The sequence below is a fragment of the Amblyomma mixtum genome, chromosome 5 (assembly GCF_055824585.1).
Source record: "Amblyomma mixtum isolate Tamu chromosome 5, ASM5582458v1, whole genome shotgun sequence".
Classification (NCBI taxonomy): domain Eukaryota; kingdom Metazoa; phylum Arthropoda; class Arachnida; order Ixodida; family Ixodidae; genus Amblyomma; species Amblyomma mixtum.
In genome coordinates, this window is record NC_143016.1 from 188,333,632 (window position 1) to 188,340,598 (window position 6,967).

The 6,967-nt window shown below is 50.7% G+C and overlaps 1 pseudogene; it reads left to right on the forward strand.

Annotated features, from left to right (window-relative positions):
* Positions 1-390: 390 nt before the first annotated feature.
* Positions 391-2,317, forward strand: LOC149345172 (uncharacterized; annotated as a pseudogene).
* The last annotated feature ends 4,650 nt before the right edge of the window (positions 2,318-6,967 follow it).

The window sequence follows — 6,967 nt, forward strand, 5'->3', positions numbered from 1 at the left end:
CTTGAATTAGATGCAGACTTTACGGTGGCGGAGGTGGAGTTTGCAATGGGCCAGCTTCGTACCACGTCAGCAGCAGGTCCGGACGGGGTTACTAATAAAATGCTGAGGAACCTGGATTTCAAGTCAGTGGGGGCACACACGAATTTTATGAATAAATATTGGGCGGCCGGGGAGATTCCGCCAGAGTGGAAGCATGCTAGGATTACATTTATTCCTAAACCAGGGAAGAAGCTCTGCATTGAGAATCTGCGTCCCATCTCGCTGACGTTGTGCTTGGCCAAATTGATGGAGCATGTGGTCCTAAAGAGGCTTCAGGGTTATGTAGACGACAAGGAGTTGATACCTGGAACAAAGATTGGCTTCAGGGCTAATTTATCAACGCAGGACGTCATGATACAGCTCAAAAAAGACGTGGTTGATCCTGGGTACAGCACGGGAACCAAGGCTATCTTGGGGCTCTACCTAACTAAGGCCTTTGACAATGTCACCCACGAGGCAATATTGAGGAAACTATCGGACATAGGACCGGAGGGTAGAACCTTCCGGTACATCAGATCGTTTCTGGAGGGTAGGACTGCGGAGATTGTAGTCGGAGAAATGAAATTGAATCCCTTCCCATTGGGGACTAGGGGGACACAGCAAGGGTCGCTATTATCGCCGTTCCTATTTAATCTCGCCTTAATCAAAATACCACCCAGGCTGCAAGGGATATCGGGACTTAAACATACATTTTATGCGGATGACATTACTCTATGGGTAACAAGAGGCAGTGACGCACAATTAGAAGAAACTCTATAGCAGGCGGTGGATATTGTGGAGGAGCTAGCAGGATAAGCAGGACTCTCTTGCTCTCAGCCCTAGTCCGAGCTTTTTGTGCTGAGGGATAAACCAAGAGGGATACAAGCGAGGTACTATGTGCCGCCACCCCCTTTAGAGGTGAAAGTGGAGGGAGTACCGGTCGCTGAGGTCCAAACGATCAGGATCCAGGGTATGTATCTGTAGACTAACAGGAAGAATAGCGAGTCCTTGCTAAGGCTTAAATATACGGTCAATGCTACCGTGCGGCTAATCAGGAGAATCGCCAATCGTAAGAGAGGTATTAAGGAAAAGGACTTGTGTAAGCTAGTGCAGGCGTTTGTGCTCAGTAGAATAGTGTATGCGACGCCTTAGTTGAAGTTGGACGCGACGGAAAAAGGCAAGGTCTACGATTAGACAGGCGTATAAAGCGGCCCTTGGGTTGCCTCACAATGCATCTACCGAAAGGCTGCTGGGATTAGGGATGCACAACACCCTAGAAGAACTACTGGAGGCGCACTTGGTGATGCAGCTCGGTAGGCTTTCAAAAACAAAAGCAGGAAGGAACATATTGAAAAAGATCGGCATTGGAGTTGACATTCAAGCCGGTGACACGAAAGTTTAGATGGGGCGGGAAATGCACAAGGGCTTGTACATAAAACCTTTGCCCAAGAACATGCATCCAATACATCACGAGGACCGCAGGAAAGCAAGAGCCAAAGCTTTACATGCTATGTACGGGAAGTACAACGGGGCAGTCTATGTAGATGTCGCCGAGTATAAGGACAAGGACGCATTTGCAGTTGCGGGGGTGGACGGGCGGGGACGCTTGATCGCCTCTGGATCAGTCAAAACCCGCTCCCCAGAAACTGCAGAGGAAGCGGCAATACCACTAGCTATAACTAGTAGTAATGCTGACCTGATCTTCAGCGATTCAAAAACAGCCATCCGAAATTTGGCGAGGGGCAGAATATCTGTCACAGCGGCGCGATTTCTGAATCGGGCCACGGGGCGAGGGACAATGGAGGCGGAAATTGTCTGGGTAGCTGCAGACTCTGGGAACCCTGGGAACACGACGGCTCACATGAATGCTCGAGGTTTCGTCAGCCGAGTAGGTGATCCGGACGTCCCGGGAAGGTCCACGAGAGATGAGCTGGTATCCTTTCATGACATTACTAACCATTTCAGACTTGAGCGGAGGATTTACCCATCCCCGGACCAGCAATTGGTGAAGGCGCAGGAATGCGTCTGGCGACTATTGCAGACTAGATGTTTCTTCAACCCATGTGTTGAGCCAAATCTACCGGACATTCAGCAGGAGTGCATATGGTGTCTGGAATTGGCAACCTATCACCACATATTAGGGAGCTGCAGCATAGCACCGCCACCGGCGGGCATTATGCGTGATCCTTCCCTAGAGCAGTGGGAGGCCGTGTTGGCCAGCTCAGACCCGGTCGTCCAGACCAGGGCCGTGGAGTGGGCCACCCAGGTCGCCGTGAGCCATGGGTTGATGGCCATCTAACACGGAATTGTCCACACATGCTCTCTGACGAAAATAAAGTTTTTCCATCCACCCATCATCCAAAGCGGCACGTGACAATTTCACCTGGTGACAGGCGAAGCTCGTTGTCGAGCCAGTCAGGATGGCTGGCGGTGGCAGCACTTGAGACGAGTCACAAGGGCTATATGGGGCTTGCGGGAGCAGTGAGCGTTGGCGATAACTTTGAGAATAACGTAATTTACATCTCTTAGTCGACTCAGAACGACGAGAGGGCCAGAATACCTAAAAAAAAATTTCTGCCGCAAACCGCGCCTGTGCGATTCAGAATGTCGCACGTAAAAAGCTCGGCGACTGGCCCGCTTGCAAACTTTGCCTTCCCATCTCCGATCAAAAGGCCGTTGTTGCTATTCATTTTTGAAACAGCGCAACAAAGACGAGACGTGCAAACTGAGGGGTAAAGACAAACCAGCGCCTGTTTGTCTTTACCCCTCAGTTTCCACGTCCCATCTTTGTTGCGCTGTTTCAAAAATGAATACGTACCAACTTGCCCAAATTTCTGCTTTACTTGTTGTTGCTATATAGGCCGAAGACGATTTCGTCTTGGTATACGGCCAAACGGAATCGCCTGCGGCGTATGCAGCCGCAACGTGACGCTGGTCATAGCGATCTTTTGATCGGAGTTGAGAAGACAAAGGGTGCAAGCGGGCAAGTCGCGGAGCTTCTTCAGTGCGACATAACTGGTAACTGGAGATGGCTTCGTGAGACGAGAAGGGAAAGGTGGTGTCCAGAAACGCACACGGCGACCTGACGTAGAGCACGTGGGAAGGAGAACATCCGGTGACCTCATGCTTCGTGGAGCGATCCGATACCACATATACATGGATAGCATCTGTGTGAGGGTGCGGTTTGTGCGCTCTGTGAGGCCGTTAGTTGGTGAGAGTTAAGGCGTCGAGTGGCCGTAGTTAGAGCCGCACAGCCTAAGTACCTCTTTCACGACGTCAGCAGTACACTGCCGGGCATGGTCACTGATGGTAACTCGGGAGGCACCATGACGAAGTATAAGAGAGTGCAACAGGAAAGGTAACGCATCCTACCCTTCGCTGATAAAGCGCTGCAGTTTCATCGCATCTTCTCAACTACTCGACACAAGCTACAACCCAGCGGCGGTCTTCAGAAGACTTGGAAAAGGGGCCAAACAGGTCGACGCTAACTTTTTCAAAAGACGTCGATAGAGTCTTCGCTGGCTGTAAAAAGCCTGCCGGAGGGGCTGTGGTTTGCTTTAAACGTTGACAGTGGGGACACGTTGCGATGTATTGCTTAGTGGTCTTATACTTGCTGGGCCAGTATAAGCGTTGGCGAAGTCTATGCAGTGTACGAGGGAACCCAAGATGACCCGATCAGATTTCGTCATGCACGGTGCGCAGCACATGATCAATTAAAAGCATGGAGGCACCATCGATAGTTCATTTTGTACACGATTCTGTTTTCAAAGGCGATCGGCGTAGACTGTGCACTCCTTACGTCGTGGGCTGCAGCAAGAAAATGTCGCAATGCGAGGTCTTTCTGTTGCTCTCGCCGAAAAGTTTCTCCATCTGGACACGGTGCGGAGAGCGAAGCCTCACATCCGTCGAAGTCCTCCTCCCCGCTAGATGTAGGTGGCAACGGAAGGCGCAACAAGCAGTCTGCATCAGTGTGGCAGCGACCAGAGCCCAACGCGGCAGAAAACCAGACTAATCGCGCAGTCCTATGAGCCAGCTTAGTGAATGATGATCGGTCGCGATCGTAAACCGGCGTCCATACAGGTACGGGCGGAACATGTGAACAGTAAACACTACAGCTAAGCATTCTAATTCACTTACAGTGTAATAAGGGAGTAATTACTCATTACTGGAGTAATAGTTACAAACCTACTCCACGTTGGGGGATTTCCCTAAATATTTGACCAACACTTACAGTGTAGTTCATGATTTTGTTCACAGCGCTACAAGAACGAGGAACGAGAGCAAAGAGTGACACAAACAAGCACTGACTATCAACTGGTTTTTATCGAAGAACGAAAGGCGTATATATACAAACATTAAAACACTTATCAAGACACCAAAAGTTATCTGGAAGGCACGTGGGAGGTCAGATAACTCAATTCCGTATCGGATAAAGCAATGGAAGGGCTGCTGATGCACATAGAACCTTTGTGGTGTACACAGAAGGCCTCCATTATATCGCGTGTTACTTTATTACAGTGTCGGAACAGGATGCGCGTATTCTTATAATCAAGAACGCATATGCACTTTTTGCATAGAAACGTAGACTGGGCAAGGGGGTCACATTTTGCTCTCCTTTCTTCGTGATCTTTCACATGCTTGCATTGCCTCTTCCTGCCGTGGGCGCCTGTGTGAGAATGTGTTCTCATGCTCCAAGAGACGCTTGTTGACACACCTGCCAGTTTGGCATATGTACATGACATCGCATGAAAAGGGGACCCGATAAACCCCCCCCTACCCCCTCGCAGGGTACCGACGGTGACAAATAACGCACCTGGCAAACACCCATCTTGCCTTCTAGCCTGTGAATAATCTGTTTGCATATTGTGCTAAGCTTTCTGGGCGCAAAAAAGACGTCGTGAATGTCGTATCTACCTGAAACTTTTTCAGCCAATGTGACAAGCAGTGTGCACACGGGACCACAGCAGGCCTTTTCTTCTTTTAGAGCGCAGCTCTTTGGCGTCCGTTCCTGGGTTTCGCGTCGTCGTCGGCGTTGTCGTCGGCCTCGTAACCAGCTCCGCCCCCCTTTCATCCCCCCAGCGCTAGCAGCGACCGACTGATACCGCTGGATGCCGCTGACGCCGCTAGAGAGTCAAGATAACGTGACTGCATAGAACACCGTCGCCGCCATGCAGAAAGAGGAGGAAAGGGTCCCCCCCCCCCTGTTCTTGTGTGGCGGATAGGGTGCTCTTCAGTTGCCGACGCGCCGGTTATTTCACGCTAGTGGTGTCGGCTTTGTGGCGGTGTTTGTCCAGATTCACAGTGGTGCCGAACATGTGATTGCGTATGCCAGTAGGAAATTAACCAAGTCCTACAGCAACTACACTGTACAGCAAGGCGGAAATTTGGGCGAGTTGTTAAGCATTCATGACTTTGTTCACAGCGCAACAAGAACGGGACACGAGACGAAAGAGGGCCACAAACAAGCGCTGACTATCAACTGATTTTTATTGAAGAACGAAATGCGTATATATACAAACATTAAAACACTATCAAGAAAACAGAAATTATCTGGAAGGCACGTGGGAGGTCAGATAACTCAAATCGCTCTCGGATAAAGCAATGGAAGGGCTGCTGATGCACATAGAACCTTTGTGGTGAACACAGAAGGCCTCCATTATATCGCGTGTTACTTTATTACAGTGTCGGAACAGGATGCGCGTATTATTATAATCAAGAACGCATATGCACTTCTTGCATAGAAACGTAGACTGGGCAAGGGGGTCACATTTTGCTCTCCTTTCTTCGTGATCTTTCACATGCTTGCATTGCCTCTTCCTGCCGTGGGCGCCTGTGTGAGAATGTGTTCTCATGCTCCAAGAGACGCTTGTTGACACACCTGCCAGTTTGGCATATGTACATGGCATCGCATGAAAAGGGGACCCGATATACCACTACCCCCCACCTCGCAGGGTACCGACGGTGACAAATGACGCACCTGGCAAGCACCCATCTTGCCTTCTAGCCTCTGACTAATCTCTTTACGCATTGTGCTAAGCTGTCCGGGCGCAAAAAAGACGACGTCAATGCCGTATCCACCTGCAACTTGTTCAGCCAATGTGACAAGCAGTGTGCACACGGGACCACAGCAGGCCTTTTCTTCTTTTAGAGCGCAGCTCTTTGGCGTCCGTTCCTGGGTTTCGCGTCGTCGTCGGCGTTGTCGTCGGCCTCGTAACCAGCTCCGCCCCCCTTTCATCCCCCCAGCGCTAGCAGCGACCGACTGATACCGCTGGATGCCGCTGACGCCGCTAGAGAGTCAAGATAACGTGACTGCATAGAACACCGTCGCCGCCATGCAGAAAGAGGAGGAAAGGGTCCCCCCCCCCTGTTCTTGTGTGGCGGATAGGGTGCTCTTCAGTTGCCGACGCGCCGGTTATTTCACGTAGGCCCCGGCACGTCGACGAATACGTGACCACCTTCCCACGGCTAGACCTGGTTCTTAGCGCTGCGGAAGCGAGGGTATCATATTGTTTGTGTCGGCATCGGCGGCGTTGTCCCTGAAACCAACTCCGCAGCTGGGGTTGACTCACTATCGGCGTCAGCGGCATCAGTCAGTCGCTGCTATCTCTTCCCTCCTCCCTTTATCGTGTTGTCCGCTTGCTGCGCGCGCTTCTGCCCCCATCGTTTGCCGCTGGGTGTACACGCCGGCCCCCTCCCCCCTCTTCCTGCGAAAAATAAAAAAAAAAATTTTGTGATGGCGCATACATGTGTTGCTCGATTTCTTTGCCTCAATCTATCGAAAAGGTGAAACAGCTTATTTGCTGCGCTCCAATTTCGCATTAGGAAGTAACGTAATCGTCGGTAATTGTTTGCCTTCTTTCCGCTGAACGCCCTTCTTAAGCTATCTGAGAAGTTTTTCCGCTGTCCTGGAAATGAGTTGATCAGGATACCCATTCACACGTAAGCTGCT